Source organism: Manis javanica, chromosome 2, assembly GCF_040802235.1.
Source record: "Manis javanica isolate MJ-LG chromosome 2, MJ_LKY, whole genome shotgun sequence".
NCBI lineage: Eukaryota > Metazoa > Chordata > Mammalia > Pholidota > Manidae > Manis > Manis javanica.
The window spans coordinates 24,008,089-24,026,732 of record NC_133157.1 but is presented as its reverse complement, the minus strand read 5'-3'; the positions used below and the strand labels follow the sequence as shown (position 1 = coordinate 24,026,732).

Genomic DNA, 18,644 nt, shown 5'->3' with positions numbered 1-18,644 from the left:
AAGACCGCCATGTTGGAATGGTCGTGTATAGACATTCCTGCCTGTCAAGAGTTCTGGAGGAGCCCAGACTTCCAGGGATCCCTGCCAAAGCACTAACCTTGTTAGGACAGTTTTCTTGGACCCTACCGACCAGAGTACCTGCCAGCCGAAGACCACTCGGTGACCTCCATCAAAACCACGTGGGGCAAAGAATCACCCAGCTCAGCCCTGCCTGAATGAGATATAAAGAAGTGGTTATTGTTTTATGCCCTAAGTTTTGGGGTAATATATTAGGCCAAATAGATACTCAAACATTATCAATCACTCTAGAAGCCCCCAGGAGACCCCCTCCAGTCACAATATTCCCACCAATGGTATCCATTCTCCTGACTCTATACTATAGATCAGTTCTGACAGTCTTTATAGTTTCTATCAATGGAATTATGCAATATGTCCTCTGTGTGTGTGTGTGTGGTTTCTTTGGCTCAATATTATATTTATGATATTTTTTCTTCATGTTGCTTGGAGCTACAGACCATCATTCTCATTGCTGTATTCCATTGTGTGACTATATTTATTTATCCACTCTACTGTTGGTAGACATTTGTGTTGTTTTTATCTTTGGGCTATAATGAATAGCATTGTTATGAGTATCCCAGTGCACACATTTCTGTTGGATATACACCCAGGAGAGGCACTGCTGGGGAATTGCCACACATGTTTTCAAAGTGGTTGTACCAAGCGACACCCTCACCAACAGTGTTTGATGATTGCTCAATGTTCCCCTTAGAACTTGCTACTTAGTGTCTTTTCATTTTGTGTTAGAGAATTGTGTACAATTTTATAGCATGCAGTACAGAGCAGGGCTATCCACTTGCTACCAGGGCATCTGGGACATGCAGGCTAAAAGCAGAAAACCCAGTTCTGTTGACCAGATGGGAACAAACGTGACAACTGTTCGTTCACATCCAAAAGGAAGGCTGTTGGGCTCCGCTTCCACTTTCCTCTTTCATCTGGAGCATGTCTGCTTTGTAACTCAGGCTCACTGAAGATGTGGTGGAGGAAGTGATTGGGGTTCTGACTGTTTTCTTCATTCTTGGGCTCTGAGTCATCTCCAGGGCATGGGGCAATTGGAAGAAGGTAAAGCAGAATATGGCAGTTGGGTTTATTTTAGGGCAATTGGGTTTATATCCGATGGCTGGGCCATAAAAACCTGATCAGGGCATTTGCAAATTCTCCCTGTCATGACTCACAAGTTTGTCCCTCCTAATTGATGTGACAAGACATCTGGGCACACTGAACTCAAAATTACAAGGAAAAAAACAAGATTGGGCTGATTTGGACAGATACATTGGGCTCATGGCAAGTAGACAAAGTGTGGTTCTCTTGGAGCCAACTTGCTGTAAGTCCAGGAGAATCACAGATTTTGGAAAATGGCAGAAACTGGGTGTCAGGGTTCATGTTTTGTGTCAGTTTGGCGAGGCTGTAACACCCAAATACTCATTTAGGTGTTACTGTGAATGTCGTTTGTAGATGTGGTTAACATCTACTGTCAGTTGACTATACGTAAAGGAAATTGTCCTTGCTTATATGGGGGAGGGGGCCTCATCCAATCAGGTGAAGGCCTGCAGAGCCAAAAGTAAGGTTTCCTGGAGAAGAAGAAATCCTCACTCAAGAGAGTGGCATCACTTCCTGCTTGAGTTCCTAGCCTGCCCTATGGATTTCAGAATATATGTGTGTGTATACATATATATATGTATACACACACGTGTGAGTGTGTGTGTTGTATCTATATACACAGATAGATGGATGGATGGATATATAGATAAACAGATAGTGTTGGCTTTGTTTTTCTGGAGGACCCTGACTGGTACATATGGTATAAATGAAATCAAGCAAACCCCCCAAAATTCACAGATTTTGTTAAGAAGCCAGGTTACCTTAAATTTTTATAATGTCCTTAGAGTGGGCTCCTGAGGGTGGGTCTGTTTATTAGGTACCTGTCCTCCTCCGTCTGACTCAATTGTAAGATGAATGAAACTGAAAACCACACTGTGGCTACTCAGGGAAAGTTCTGAGTGATCCTTTGAGATGTCTATTGAATCCTGTCACCAAACTCTGGACCGTGGTTAGCCCCCATTTATTGCTGTAAAAATTCATCTTCTTTCTTGATTAGACTAAACTATAGATGAAAGTAACTCCCTGTGATGAAATGTGGAGTCAGAATTGAGGAGTCCCCCATGGCTATCTGTGCCCTCATAACCCATGCAGTCTGAAAATACCAACATTGTCACTGGTTTATTTTGACTTTGCAGTGACCGAAACTAGACTTACAATGATGGTCTTATGTTTTTTGCTCTTTCATAAATAGAAGTCAGTGAGAGAATTATTAAAGCAACCTTTGTATTAATTATTTAAAAAACATTATATGTGAATAAATAACTGGTTATTTTTGCTACAAAATAATCAACATGGCCCCATACATGGATTTCTGAGGTATAGCTCATGATGCCAAAGCAAAAACCAAACTGGTCAACCTCAGATGTTTCTGCACTGGATGTCAGGGTCTCAGCCTTTGATAACCTGGCAGTACAGCCCTGGATGAGTCACTTAGCCCTTCTGCACCTGAGTTAGATAAATGCCAGAGTGGGGAGGAACTTACGAGGTCATCTCATTTTGACAATTGACATTGGCATATTTGACATCTTATAGCATATTTCCTCACAGAAATAGAAAGCATTAAACTTCATTAAGAGATCTGTGTGCCAGATCCTGTGCATCTGGGCATCAGTTATTGGACTCTAATGATTCTGACTCTCTTTTAAAAAAGTGACAATTGACATCTGATTTTATTACTAAATTCTGGGTAACCTCACTTTTACTTACTGTCTGCCTTCCTGGGAGAACTTTTATATACAAGTCAATATTGAAATGCCTTAAATACCCTATGATTTGCATCTACACAGATTCATAAGATACATTTGTTGATATCAGAGTATGTTTTTGCTGCAGAAGCCGGGGCAGAGCAGGCTCTGTCTGCTGTGAAAGCATTCTAATCAGGCCATGCCTCTAGGTGTTCCCCTGTTAACACATTCTTCTCATGCTGGCAGGACACTTTAACAAAACCTCGTAGGAGATTATATTCTCCTCGTGAACAACCTGCCAAAGCCCCCATTTCCTATGGGACAAAACTCAGACTCCTTGGCTTGACATCCGTGGACCCCCTGGGCCATACACGGCCCTGCTTCCCTTTGCAGCTGTACTCTCACCAGCCTCACCTTAAACACGTGACCGTTTAGCAACATGCCTGATCTCTCCCGGCTAGTTCTCTCCCGGTCCTCATCTGTGCTATTGCCCTTGTCTCCTCCCTTCTCTTCCCTTCTACCTGGTAGTGCCTCTTTTAAGAGCCAGCTCACATACCACTTCCTCAGTAAATCCCCCCTGGAGTTCCTGGGAAGACCACTTTGCCCCTAACTTGCTTCTGCCTCAGGTTTCATGGATGTCAATGACTCAATGACAGTCCTTATCATGCTGCACTGAGTTAGCCTTTTTTTTTTTTTTTTTTTTTTTTTTTTTTTTGTATATCAGCTTTCCCCTTTAGCTTACTTTGGATAGAGGCTGAGTCTTGTTCCCAGTGTGTCTCTATGACCCAGCCCAAAGCCTAGCACAGATTAGAGGCTCAGGATACCAGCTGAGGAATAAATGAATGATAAGTATATTTATTCTCTTGTTCACCTATGCAGCAAAACTTTATTGAGTGTCTCCTTTGAAGCAGGCATACCAATGGTGAGAAAAGCAGTATGGCTCTGTTTCTGAAAGAGCTGACAGTCTGAGAGGAGGAACAGACTTAAGTTAACGTGCACATCCACGTCCAGGTGGAGTGGGTCATTGCTGGGTAAGCCTTGGTGCTTGTCCCCCTCAGCCATGCTGGTGTGGGGCTGCCATGCTCACCAGCACATGGAGACAGCTGCCTTTGGGACTGTAAGCCACTGAGATCTGGGAGCCGTTTGTTACTGAAGCATCACACAGTCTATCCTACCTCATACTCAACCTCTGCTATAAGTCTTCTTAAAGGCCGGGAAAGGGTCCTGGCCTGGAATGCTAGCTTGTGCTCTGGGAAAACAAGTCTTTTTTTGAGGTTCCCAGCTACCCTTCAGTTTCTCACTGTGACAGCCAGAATCTGAATCCAGGAGCCAGGGCCTCTGTCCATTTGGCTCAAGAGAGGACCCATTGGAAGTGACCCTCTCAGTGTCACTGCAGACTCGCTCCAGGGAGGTAAGATCTGGCTGATGTCTGGTAAAGGGCTCATGACTTTGGCCAGGGATCAAGGCATGCTCTGTCCCTGGGAAGCTCAGGAGGCTTCCTGTACCCTGGTCTCCCAGGACTTAATGTCTCTGTATATAGGGGCTGAGACCAAGATATCAAGGTCAACACCCCTGAGTGGCGTCAATGGGCAAGACTTGCTTTGGCCTGGAGTGTCAGTGTGAATGGCTGACTCTGCATTTCTCTCTGACTGTGGAAACCTGGCCCCTGGACTGTATGTATGTATGTATGTATGTGTGTGTGTGTGTGTGAGCGTGTGAGCACACTGGGGTGCATGTGTGTGGGTGTTTCCTCATAATAATCCTCTGAGATTCATCTTATCATTCTATCTTACAAAATGGAAACTGAGGTGCAAGAGAGGCTAAAGAACTTACACCAATGTTGTGGACTATTTAACTGAATAGCTAGAATTTAAAAAGAGCTCTTTCCACTACCACATAATTGTAGAAGTGTGCTTCAGCAGATACTTGTCCAGAGTATCTCTCTGCCAGGTGCTGCGTGAGCACCAAGCATGAGTGTGAGCAAAGCTTTTCCCTGCCCTCGATGGACTTCCCACTTGCTGGGGACCCAGGCACCTAAATGGGCTATTACAGCAGGCAGTGAAAATGCCACATGCAGAGAGCACTGGGCAGGGGCTGGCGGAGATGGCTGCCTGGAGGACAGGCTGAGACTGAAGGGTGAGGGGGAGTTTCCTAGGCAGCTACAAAGAGGAGGGAAGGGAAGGACTACAGGACTTGATGGGGAACTCAAAATCTAGCTGGTGTGATGGGGAGCTGTAAGCAGGGAATTTAAAATTTGCAAGAAACCTGTAGCTCTCCGAATTCTGTGGGAACCTTGAATAATTGAGATAATTGCAGCCTGTCTTCCTTTGCTTCACATCAAAGTCACCCCTTCTCAGCAGCTCCTGAAGTCGCTGAGGATGCTGGCTTAGCGCCACTCTCCACCACTCCAGCTGGACTGGTGCAGGCTGGTTGAGGCCTCTGATGATGGTGCCTGAGGGCATTAAATGCATTCCTGCTGGGGCAACTCTAGTGAGACTGACCACCCCCAGGGCTCTCCATGGAGGGTAGCAACTGCGGTTTTAGAGGGGCAGGTCATCGGCTTTGTTTGCAGGAGTTCTACCTGTTACACGCTGTGCTCGTCCCCTTAAATATTATCTCACATGACTCCCCTAGTTACCCAAGGGGAAGACCACATCTCTCCCAGTTTTCAGAGAAACAACCTTACGAGGCCTTCCGTGGCTTGTCTTGGGTGGCAAACCTGCGCTCAGGTGCGCTCCTGTGGATTTCAGTTAGGGTCAAGGTTGGAAGGAATCATACATAAAACGGGTGTATTTAATGTCCCTTAGGTTTCCTGAGAAACTGAAACCCATGCCCGAGCCCTTGGGTGGGCCTGGCATTTCCCTGACAGCCTTCTCCGGGGACTTGCTGGGCTCCTTGCCGACTTCCTGCTCCCGGGACCCCCGGGGCCGGGCTGCGGCCCCTTCCAGGCCGGGGAAGGGGTGGGGGCAGACACGGTCACCCCTGCTTATGTTTCCTCCTGGCCTTTAACCCGCCCAAGGCATGACTGCCTTTTGGAGCAGGCTTCCCCAGAATGGAGGGAGGAAGGACAGAAAGGATGCAAATGGGGAAGTGGTTCAACAAGGAAGAGAGCGCTGAGGAGCTGAGTCCCTCCGACAGGGCGGGGGCCTCAGGGAGCCTTGCTGCGGGGCCGGGCCGGGCCGGGGGCCCGGGGAGCCCGGGAGCCCCGGGAGCGGGAAGTCGGCGAGGAGCCCCGGCAGGTGCTGTGTTTTGGTTCTGCTTTCAGAAGCACAGCGGCGGTTTGGCTGCGACATTCAAAGACCTGAAAATATGGAAGCAGGCTTTGGGGAAGAGGAGCCCCGAGGACAGCGGCCGTGAATACGGGAAGTGCCGAGTGGAGGGCCCTTCGGCAGTCACGGCGCCTTCCCGGAGCCTGTCAGTCCCCAAGGGGAGGACATCTGGTTCCAGGCCTGCTAGGGTCGCCCACTTGCTTCTGTCTTTTGCCCGGTGTTTTCACTCCAGGCTTATCCATATCAGCTTAATATCCTTTACAAACCGTGAGAGGCCATAAAAGAAAAGTTGCTATTCATCTTATTGGTTGTGTATTCATTTGGCATGATTTATCCGGACCTTACCTGTAACAGGTCCTGGACTTCAGAGATGAACTGGAGCTTCCTGCCTGATGAAATCATATGATGTAGTGTGACCAGCAGCCTAAGGAGGCATGAACACTGAGCTCTGGAGCCCAGAGAAGGGAGAGGCCAGGCCGAAGGGTTGCAGGTGCTGAGAGGGGATGGAGAGCTGGGCACCATCAGGGGGGAGCCAGGAGCGGGCAAAGGTGGGATCAAGAAGGTAACGGGGGCGTGAATGCCAGGCTGGGGAACTTGAATGTTATTCCAGAGGCATTGGGACCTATGGAAGGTGTGTATGCAAAAGGTAAATGGATCTTAGTACTACATTTCAGTATACTGAATTTATAATAGTGATAATAAATAATAATATTAACTACAAATAATGATGGTAATACAAATGACAAATCTGTCATATCCAAGGTAATGGGGTACTACCCCCATGTTCATGTTGCATTATTCATGCCTCCATCTTAGTGGACTGGAAGGAGAGATTCTGTTGGCTTTGAGGAAGCAAACTGCCACATGTGAACTGCCTATGCCAGGGCCCAGTCAGGGAACTCAGTCACTTCGAGGACCTGTGGCTGGTTTCCAGCCAATAGTTACAGAAAGCAGGGGTCCTGAGTCCTATATCCTCCAGGAAATGAATCCTGCCAACATCCTGAATGAGATTGCAAGCAGAGTCTTCTCCCGTCAGCCTTCAGATGAGAACACAGCCCAGCTGGCTCCTTGATTGCCGCCTTGTGAGACCCTGAACAGCTAAGTCATGCCAGGACTCCTGACCTCAGAAATTGTGACATAAAGGTGTGATGCATTTTAAGCTGCCAGTTTTGTGGCAGTCTGTTCCAGAGAAATAAACAACTAATGCAGGTTCCTCTAACAAGTGAGCAGCACAGGAATCTGCTTCTAGCAGCCTCTAGTTAATGTGACGGATTGTAGAGCCACAGGCATGCCTGTTTTATAAGATGATACCCCCTGCAGCTGCTCACACAGTGGAATTTAAGAGAAAGAGACAGTGTTGCCCCACCATCTGCCCCAGCCCCTACCAACCCACCACTGTAAATCAACTATTAGAATGTAAGCCTTCTAGAGCAGGGCAGGTAAGGGGATGAACAAGAGCTCAGAGTCAAATAGGCCTGGTGCCAAATCATGGTGCCACCATGCAGTATTGCCCATGTTCACCTTTCTGAGACACATCTATAATATGGTGCTAATCGACTTAGATTGACCAAGAGGCTTAAAAGAAATTAGCTGTGTAAGTCTCGTTAAAGTCATTTAGCAGAATGTCTGGAACATGGTAGATATGCACAAAAACATTTTTTTCTTTTTCAGTCTATTGCTCAGAATCCAATTTTGGAGCACCTACTATGTGGCATGGCACACAATGTCACCTACTGTGTGTCACTCTCTAGTGGTAAATCCTTCATCTTGGACTCCTTTGTTCCAAGTGACCCCTGTGTCTCCTACTTGTCCTTGCTTTTCCAGAGGGGGCAGAAGGTTGAAAAAGAAACAATAAGTATTGATCCACGTGGAAGTGAGTTGCCACTCTCACCGCCTGCCCTCTGTGTTCCAGCCATGTTGTCTCCTAAATGAAAGATGTTGTTTGAGTACAGGCGGTTCATTTGGGAGGAGACCCCAGGAAACACTTACAGGAAGGAAATCTGAGACAGCGAGGGCAAGGAAGTATTATTGTTATGGGTGAGCAGTGCTCAGCCCTGCCGGGGGAATCCTGGGGGAATCCTGGGTGACAGTGTGGAACTTGACCTGGGGCTCCCACTCAAGAAGCCAGAACCCTGGGCTGTTTATCCACAACACCCATTATCCTTGTCTGAGGGCTGCTCCCGGGGCATTCACTCTTCATCCCTCTGTCTTGCCCTGCACTTGAGCCATGTGTACTCCAACGACCCAGGAAAAGGAAAGCCACTTGTCCACATCACACTGAGCAGCTCTGGTGTGCAGAGGTTAATGCTGAGGGTCTATGGGAAGGGCTTCCATCAGGACAGTTCAGGAGTCACACTCTGTACCTCTCAGAGTTGTGAGATAAATGGTGTAATGCCCGGCACATGGTACGTACCTGACAAATATAGTTTTCTTTTTTAAAAAAATCAATACTTCCCCCAAAGGTTTGTGGGAAACTTATAAAAGGAGGTGTTAGGAGCCCTGGCTACTTTACCAAGGGTGGAGCAGTGGGCAGGACCGAGAATGCAGACAGGGTCCTGGGCCTCTGTGCCCTCATATACCCCACAGCCACACACCCTGGGGCCCCACACCTGTCCTCTTTGGACATTAGTTTCCCCACAAAGGGAGGACCAGGCTATATCTCAGTGGACTTGTCTGGCCCACACGTTCTGTCCCCATGGGTGTGAGAACCACACTGGCCCCCAGGGAGGGAGACATCCATGCAGCAGCCACGTGGAGGAGAGCACGCAAGCGCTGGAGACTTGACAGCTGTGATCCCAGCTCAGCCATTTTCGAGCAGTGGGCCCTTAGGAAAGCCTACTTTTCTCTGCCTCAATCTCTACATCTGTAAAATGGGGATAATAACCTTTATCTTCATGTGCATTTGGAGGATTACATAGGAGAGCAAATACAGTTGATTGTCATTTTTCACAATAGTTGTCTTCTATAAAGTTACCCAAATTAGCAAAGACTGAGCTGTTGCTCCTAAAGGAGACACAAGGTAAGTGACTGTGAGCCTCTGGGACAGTGTTTTCATCAGACCATCCATGTGTGACCTTGTAGGTGTGTTTCTGTTCAGAAACACCTCATTTAATATATATTGTTGATTCGTTAGCATTGAACAGTAACAGCACTTTAACTCAGGCCTGGATAAAGCTCATCTAACGTATGCATTTTCTCTGCAAGGCACCTCACGGCCTGCTTGTGCTGAGTCACACCAGGCAGCGCCTCAGCACTGTGCCTGGGGGTTATTTTAAACATCAAAATTATCAACAAACCCCCAGAGGCGAAAACCGTGGCACTAAGTAGATGGCAAATGGCACTTGTTGACAGTGGGAGAGCCGAAACAAGAAACCCAACCAGGAACCTGTGCGTGTTGGGTGATGCCATTTCTTTGCTGCTCTGCGCATGTCTGTGAATAACCATGAAGGATCAAAACATGCCACAAGTATTAGTTTGGGCGTTACAAATGAATTTTAGCAGTGTAGGCAAATTTGCAAACTCAGAATCCAGGGAGAGTGAGGGTTGACTGTATTTCACATCAGGCCGGGCACACAGGTGCTGGGGGAAAAATAATGGTAGCTTATTATATGATACAAAGGGACAGTGTAGAATCTGGTAAAGATCTCCCGGGGACACCAGGAATCCAGACAGTAGCCCAGAGTGGGGGTGATGGAAATCTGTGAGAGAGAAGCCCCTCAAATCAGTGCTCCAGAGAGCCCTCAGCCCCCGTTCCTGTCTCAGCCAGATGTCCAGGGCACCCAGATTCCTCAGGCTTAACTCCTGGGCCTCCCTGGTGAGCCAGCAGGTGAAAACTCAAGGGGTCCCTCATTTGATGCTGGGGTTGCTGGCCTTGTGTGCCACAGAGGAGCCCTGCTTGGCCGGTCCAACCAGCCTTACCCGAAGAAGGCCTGCATGCCTTGCTGGTAAACACAGGCCTATATCCTGCCTTTGTTCTGGGAAGGCCTGCCGTGGGCTGGCTGGGCGGGAAAGCAGCACAGCACACAGGGAGTCTGCTTCCGAATTGCTGGGTCACAGAGGAGAAAGAAGCTGACCTGCTCCACACCACTGCACCCCACCCCCTTCCTGCTCATCCTCCAGTGGGGTGGCCAGAGAAGCCCCAGGGGGTCCTTAACCTGGCATTTTGCACTTTCCCAGGGGGGAGCAGGAAAAGAAAGGGAACTCCCCTTCCTCAAGCCTTCCTCTGTGCCAAGCCCACTGCTGGCCACTTTCCACCTACTGTCTTGTGAACTCCTCCCACTAACTCTGCAATGTCCAGATGACACTGGGTCACAGATGAGGAAACTGAGACTCGAAGTGGTCCCCCGAGTCGCAATGACTTCAGCCTTAACCTGGAGGTTTGGCAGCATTAACTCGATTTGGGCTACAGTGCAGGATTCTGCTAGAGGGACTTCTCAAACAGCATGAGAAGTGTCACATAAAAGTGAAAACTTCACAGGTGTCCTGTGACAATCCTTAAGATAAAATACCAATATGAGGCCGACAATGTAATCTCAACTGAGTGCTTTCTCAGTGGAAGGCACCATACCCAGTGCTTTACATAATTTTCTCATTCAAGTTAATCATCTCAGCGACACTCTGAAGTAAGGATATCATTACACCCATTTTAGAGTTGGGGTGTCTGAGGCTCGGAGACATGCGCTGACTTGCTTGAGGAGACAGAGGCCATTCCCAGAGAACAGGGGAGCGGGGACTGGACTGCAGGCTGCTGTCTCCAGAGGCCTCCCTCTCACCTGCGGTGCCCTGGGCCAGGCTGGTGTGGGGCTGCCTCGTCACTCTCAGCCCTTCGGATCACCTGGGCGACGTCTCCTCCTCCTCAAGTGCAGCAGGCGAGCCATTGGCGGGGAGCCAGAGTCCCTCCCCAGGGCAGAGGCCAGAGCCCTGCAGCCAGGAGGCTGCAGGTCGGATGCCGGCTCCCTGTGCTGCCCACCCCATCCTGGCGTTGGCCCAGCCCCGGCCCCTGTCTTATGGTGGTCACAGTGACACTCAGGGAACACCCGCTCATTCCGACCTCCTTTGGGCTCCAACTGCCCATCCTCAGGGCTTCCTTTAAGCTTCCTGGCTTCTCTCCTGCTAGGTTTTGTTTCCACAGAGAAGGGTGTCCCATTTACTGAGCTCCTACTGTGTGTTGGATGTGGTGGTAAGCCTACTGCACCCAATGATAGGTGCTACTAACACCCTTGTGCAGAAGAGATCACCTGGAAAGGCCAAGTCCCTTCCCCAAGGTAACACTGGGTGGTTTCTAGAAACCTGTGAAAAAATTACGGAAGGATTTTTAGTTTCAAAAGAGTACCAGCTGGCTCCTTTTCCCCCTCTCCATCCTCTACCAGCTTGTTCATCAATTTGTTATTGGGATGATTTTCTCAGAGGGTCCCCAAACTTGGAGCTTTTATCTGATGACCCCCAATGTTTTCATTGAAGCAGCAGCAATGAAGGTGTCCAAATGGTACATATGCAGGATTCAAAAGTATACCTCAGGCATCTTTCTGCAGGGCCAACACAGAAGCAAGTACAAAACTCCAGCAAATTCTGTTGTTCCTATCTTGGCACAGGGGAGGGTAGCAGTTAAATGGTGGGAGGCAAAGAGACAGGAGGTGCCGGTCTCCTAGCTTGCCTTGGTCCTCATCCACCCCTTGGCTGAGCAGTTCCTTCCCATCGGAACTGTGCCGACCACACACCCTCACATCAGTGGATGGCTGGATGGAGCCCCTGGGCAGGCCAAACCTCACGGTCCCTTAGGGCCTGTGCACGGAGCAAGAGGCTGCAGCACATTCCCTTGGGTGCCATGAATGGTAGGCCTGGGCTCTGGGCTGGATGGACGAGGCCTCTGCAGTCAGTTCACTCTCCGGGCGACCTTTGGTATGTCAGTTAACCTCTGAACCCAGTTCCCTCATGTGTAAAGTGGGGAAAATAATACAGATCTTGTCAGGCTAGGAACTTAGTAAATTATGGATGTTGTAATAAACTAGGAGCTCCATAGATGTTACCCTCCCTCTTCTCTTCCCCCTCAGTCAGGGGAACTGAGCCGAGAGCTAAGAGAAGCTCCCAGATCCATGTGCTCATTGGCCCCATCCCTCCCTTCTCAGACTGCGTCAGTGCCCTCTGAGATGGCTCCTGGCTCCTGCCTGAAGCGGTGAGCAGCCAAAAGCTGAGGAGTCCATCAGAGCCGCAGAGGGCTTCACCACCTTTGACCTCCCTGACTGAAATCAAACTTCCCATCAGACATACTAAGGGCAGTCTTTCAAAAGCTACAGTCGGTGAGACCAAATACAGGGAAGACTTTTGTAACTGGTTACTTCTTTGTACCTATTATTGTTAAATGTTGACAAAATAATAAATCATATTGAACAGCAGTTAAGACCAGAGGCCCTGGGGTTAATTGGCTCCTGGAGTCAAAGCTCTGCTGGGCCACTGATCAGTAGAGTGACATCAGGCAAGTTACTTCAATTTCCTTATTTCTTAAATAGTGCTAATAACGAAATCTACCTCGTAGGTTTGTTGTTACAAAGACTAAAAAATTAAAATGTGTAAAGGACTTAGAATATTGAATAGCACATAGTAAGTGCTCAATAAATGCTATTTATTTATACATTTTATTTTACAGAAGTAGAAACTGATAATGGAAAAAGGTCAGATGTAGAGAAAAGGGAAGAAAGAAGACAACTTCATAAATTAGCATCCTACAAATATTTCTTTAGGCAGCTAGTCCTTTTAAAAAATTTGTAATCTTGAATTAGAACTCTAAGTGACAAAATTATTCTTAAAAATTATGCCAAGTGTATGATTTTTAAGATTTTGCATTTCTTAGGATGCAATAGTCTCTTTCCATCCATATTTTTATAAAATTCTGGGCAAGGGGAGAGGCTTTCATGACAGGCGCCTGAGAGGATCCCTACCAGTGAGGCATAGACACCTTTCTTCTCCAGAGTGGGGCTGACTCAGAGTTCCATAGTGATGTCTTGTTCATTCATTCATTGACTCAACCATGTTCAGTCAGTGCCTGCTTCATGTCAGGCACTGTCCCTCCAAATACAGAGACAAGTGGACCAGGGCTTGCTCCATGATGCTCAGTGTGCTGGGCAGTTAGACTTGCAGATAGCCCATGACCATTCACTGTGGTCAGCGGCTTGATGGAGACGTGATCGAGCTGTGGTGGGGGCCAGTGTGGAGCCCCGAGTCTCCCTGGGGGAGCCAGGAGAGACTTCACAGGCTCATGGAGGTCCCACAGCAGACTCACGGTCGTGACGGCCAGGTCCCCCTGCCCAGGGTTCTCCCACTGGCTGGGCTGGCTTGCTTACTGGGCATGTTTCAGTGTATCGTGTCGCGAAAGCCAATAACTCATTATTGGATGTTTATTATGAGTCAGACACTGTACTAGACACTTTATATCAAATTTTTAATCATCATATTAGCCTTATGAGGGAAGAAACATTATCTCCAGTTTATAGATGAGAAAACTGAGACTCCAAAAGGTTAAATAAATCAGAGTACTGTCACATAATGGGTACAGGGCAGTGGCAGACCGGGTGCTTAACTGAAGATCTTTCTGACTCTGCCCTGTGCCAAATGGGCTGGAACAACCAACTCCATTCTATGTTAACTGTGTCTGCAATTCCACCTGAAGGGGAACCTGAATGCCAAAGATTCCCTGTCTAAACTGCTGGGTTCTGAGGTTTTGTGATAGCTTGGGGTCTCAAATCAGAAGATGTGGGTTTGCATTGTCCTACTGCCTTCTGCAATGGGAAGGAGCAGGTCCCTTCCCCACCTTGAGCCTGAACTCAATCATATGACAAAATGGGCCTAGTGACATGCATAGCCCATCCCAGGGGTCTTATGAGGCTCCAATGAAAGAAGAAATAAAAATTTTGAGACATTATTTTGTAAAAGTAAAATCCATGTTAAACTGTCAGTTATTGAAGAGAAGGAGTATTGGTCAGCATTCAGTTGCAGGCAATAGAAAAACACTAGCTAGTTTAAGCAGAAAAATAACTTAATGAAGGGGAATGGAAGTTTACAAAATTGTTGGAAATGCTAGAAGACTTCTAGGTGGTAGGGAGTTGGGGAAGCATAGTGTTTAGCTCTCAATTCCCTGTGATCAGGAGTGACATTTCTCTCCTACTTTAAGAAACTTTAAAGTACTCGGAATTAGGGTATGTGTGAGTGGCTGGCACTCTTATTCATGCTGGAGTCATGTGAATTGATTGGTGCAAACTTGTGGTCAGGAATGTACCGAAGGAGGCTGGAACAGACACTGGCAAGCTAAAAATGTGGTTCAAATGCATACACTCAGTGATTGAGTAGAGCACCCACACTCAGCTCTGCCCGATTTCTTCTGCTCCAAAGATGGAATTAGGAATGTATTGTCACCTGCCCATCCCCACTCTACTGAGAGTTTGGGACAGCAGGGGATTAGGAGAACTTGAACATCGAGCGACCAGAACTAACCTGGCAAAGCTAGACACTGAACAGTGGACAGTCAGGAAGGGTACCACAACTTTAAGGCCAGTGGAGGAGAGCAGCGAATGGGCCAGGTGTTCAGGACGGAGGGCAGGGGCAGATCATGTGGAGGATGAGGCTACTCCATGAGCTTGAAAATCAACTCTGTTCACTGCTCACTTTGGTTAACCATCATGAGTGTGATGTGTGTGTGGGGGGGATCAGTCCAGCTGAAAGAATGGGACATGGGACACAGAGGGACGCCAAGGCTGAAAGGTGCTGCTCATCCTGCAGGCAGACATACGAAGTGAGCCTGTGATATGCACCTGCCCCGTGCAACGGGACACACATTTCCAGTACCTTCTTCATTACCCCTCTATGCTTACACACTCATTTTCAAGCAATGATCAGTTCGGAGGAATTTCAACTAAATGAAATTCATCTTAACCAGACACCCAAGATGCTAAATGAAAGTTTTTTTCTAACAATAATAGTCATCATTAAAGGAAGTCTAAAATAAGAAATTAATCTTTCCAGTCACTCTTCTGGCAAAGACAGGTATGAGGTTTCTCTTAAGGCTTTGCAGTTCTCTTCAGGGGATACGGTCTTCTGTAAACCTGTCAGGGACATCGCCTCTGGTTTCACAGGATGGCCAAGCCCACTTCTGCATGTCTTCTTTCCCAGCAATAGATCATTTGTGGGGTTGGCAGGGATGTAAGGACAGGGAGGAGTTATTAAAAATGAAAGTAATCCACTTCTTAAATTATGCATAATTTTGATTAATGGATGCGAAAGACAATCGCTGGCTCAGTAAATGATTATAGGTGGGTTGTCCCTGTGGGGAAGCAGAGTTATGGTGTTGATTCTGGGAGGGGTGGCCCAGCACACTTGGGAACCTGGACCATCTTCACTGTGATCAGAGGAAAGGGATTGATGCACTGAGTCTCAAATCCAGAAGGGCGCCCTGGCTCTCAGCAGCATCCACACTGCCTCTGTCCCAGTTACTTATTACAGCTGAGAGGATCTTGAGGGCATAACATTGACAGCTCATTTCACAATTAGGAAAACTGTGGCCAAAAGAGTTGCTGGGAACTTTCCTCTTTTCTTGAATACTGAATGTATAAAATATTGAATAAGTAGACAATGAACTTGAGCATAATGTTTCCACATAGAAACCCAAATGGCCAATGAACAGACAGGAAGATGTTTAATTTCACTAATAATCATGGAAATGCAAATTAAAACACTGGAGTGCTGTTTCTCTCCTACTTTAAGAAACTTTAAATTAAACTACTCGGAATTAGGGAATGTGTGAGTGGATGGCACTCTTGATCACGCTGGGGTCATGTGAATTGATTGGTGCAACCTTGCGGTTGGGCACTTGGGCCGTACGTGTCACTATGTGCCAAGAGCCTTAAAGATGTACATACAGTTTTTGACACAGCAGTTAAAATTTCAGAAATTTATCTTATAAACAGTGTTATAGATGTTCACAAAGATTTGGCTACAGGGTTGTTCATTTATGAGATACATATTCCAAAGTAGAGGACTCTTGGCATAGTTCATTCATAGAATGGGGTATTTATAGCCATGAAAACATCTGCATTCTTCTTCCTGATTTGTTTCCAAGCCTTCTTTAGTATCATTTATAACTGAAAAAGCATAAAACTTTGGTGACAAAAGCTGCAGATTTAAAGTCCTCATCCCATCTCTTTCTAGGTATGTGACTTCTTAAGTCATTTCAGCTTCTGAGCCTGTTTCCTCAATGTACAACGAAGTCAGAAGTAATATGCAAATTGTGTGTGCTGAGGATTCCAGAACTCATTTGCAGGCAAGCCCCTTGTAAACTTTACACCATCCAGAACTCATGATTATGGTGATTTCTTCTACCTACAGCTGCACCTGCAGCCGGGAACCCCCTTCCCTGCTAAAAGTAGGGTTATTCCTAAGAGGGCGCACCTGCCCTTCTTCTGCCTGTGGCAGAACAAAAATTCCAAGCCACCCGGACCTCTCTACCCCCGACCTAGAGACTGTTTAGCACAGCTGCAGTACCCAGGGAGCCTGGACAATGGAGGAATGGAGGACAGGAGAACATCAGTGGCTGAGCCATTTGCCACCACTAAAGGGGGAGCTGGGGGCCGGGTGTGGGGGCAGTGACCAGGCTATGAGGGAAGTAACCTCAGTCACAAGCACACAGAGTTCCCTAACTCAGGCAACATGGGTGTGAGTGTTGCCATAGCTATGGGCGAACGGTAACATCTGCTGCATTAAAGCAAAACAAACAAACATCCCTCAGTCTTTAAGACTAAAATGGATCTATTTACAAAGGGAACTTCACATCACTGCGATGAATGAAAACCAAAACAGAGTTACTTGCTAAAGGAGAAGTTAGCCAAGGCAAATGGACAATGATAACAAGACGATGAAATGAAATTCTAGCTAGTCTGGCCTGCTGAAGCCTCCTCCCAAGTTATGTGCTCGGTTACAGAGGAAGGTAGCAAGTCTACAGAGCTGTGGGCGTGGGAGTGGGGCTCCCGTGAGCACCAACACGAGCGTTTCTCTTTGACAGGCATTCGGGAGGAGAAAGAATTGCAAAGTGATTACCCATTTTATTGTTATTTTCTTTTAAACTTGTGATTTCTAAAATCCACCTGTATAGATGTCCTGAGCCGTTTTGTGCCCCACCGTTTGAGAAATATTGACTTAGTCAAAGTCTCCCACCATCTTCCAACCCATTTCATAGATGTGAAACTGTGGCCCAAACAAGAGAAGAAACTTGTTCAAAGCCCACAGTGCCTCAGTGGCTGAGCTGGCATGAGACCCAGCACCTCACTCCCCCCTGGATGTCGCCTTCTACCCAGTACTCCAAGGGACAATGTAAGGAGATTTGGTTGCAAAAGATAAACAAGTTGAGCAAAGACAAGCTCTGAATTGCTGAGACTTTTGTCTCGAGGTAATTACAGCTGTTCTTTTGCATTGTGGCTCTTTGTTTAGAAAAATGCCAAAAAACACCGTGTATTCTTCAAAGAATATATATCTTGAATTACAGACTTCGTTTGAAATGGCCCGTGTTTAAGTGGAGAGTTCCACATGCAGCTGAGAGCAACACAGATAAAACTGCTTCGTCCAAGCTGTCTCACACTCAGATATGATTAAAGATCACCATTTTTGCCATATTTCCAGAACACTTTACATCTGAGTGATTCTCTCTAGATTGTGCATCCGCAAGGTGTTTTCACACATACTGACTCGCTTGGGGATCAGCCTAACCACGTGAGGGAGGTGTCACTGTTTTTCCCTTGGATAGCTGAGGGTGCTGAAAATCTGAAACAGAGGCTTGGCAAGGGTCTCATGCATCGGAAGGGGAGAGCCTGAGACCAGGACTCAAGCCCAAAGCCAGAGTTCTTCTCACGCCTCCTCTTTCCCTGGCCATCCATGTCTGCCACTGCCTGTGAGCCTTAGGGGCAGTTTTGCTGGCACCAAGGGAAGTGTTTCAGAGCTGAAGTAGCCAGGAGTGCAAGGGCGAGTGTCTTTGGACGGAAAAGCTTCTGCCGGGTGGTGTTGGGAGCCGGGTGGTGTTGGGAACGAAGGAAGGGGAAGGACAAAGGCGCCGAGGAAGTCCACCCCCCATCAGAAGGGGACACCAGCAGTTTCTTCTTGCAAAGCAGAGTTATATTTTTCTGAGTCCTCGGCGAGAACCATCACTTCCTCAGGAAAACCTCCCCCGACCCCTTAAACCACATCATGTCTTTGATTTATAGTTCCATTGTGTCCCATCTTTTTCTTTTCTGATAATTTTCGTTATTAGAGCTTTGCAAAGGCATGGGTATGTTTGTTAATCACTGATGTATTTCAGAGCCTAGTATTGCGCCTCGGACAAAGTTGGTGCTCGGTAAATATTCACTGACTGCGCCAAGACCCTGCAGAAAGGTAGGGAAGATATTCTTCAGCACATGTCCTAGGAAGGCAGCGGGGGCAGTGTTGTGCATATGTTCTCAGAGTATGCTCTGGGGACCCTAGGAGTCCCTGACAGCCTTTCAGGGGGTCCACAGGGTTA

General features: G+C 47.4%; 1 long non-coding RNA gene across 5 annotated transcripts in view; it reads left to right on the top strand.

Moving 5' to 3' along the window:
- Positions 1–18,644, top strand: part of LOC118966947 (uncharacterized) — a 79,177-nt gene that overhangs the window by 34,282 nt on the left and 26,251 nt on the right. The gene's annotated exons all lie outside the window — the stretch shown is intronic.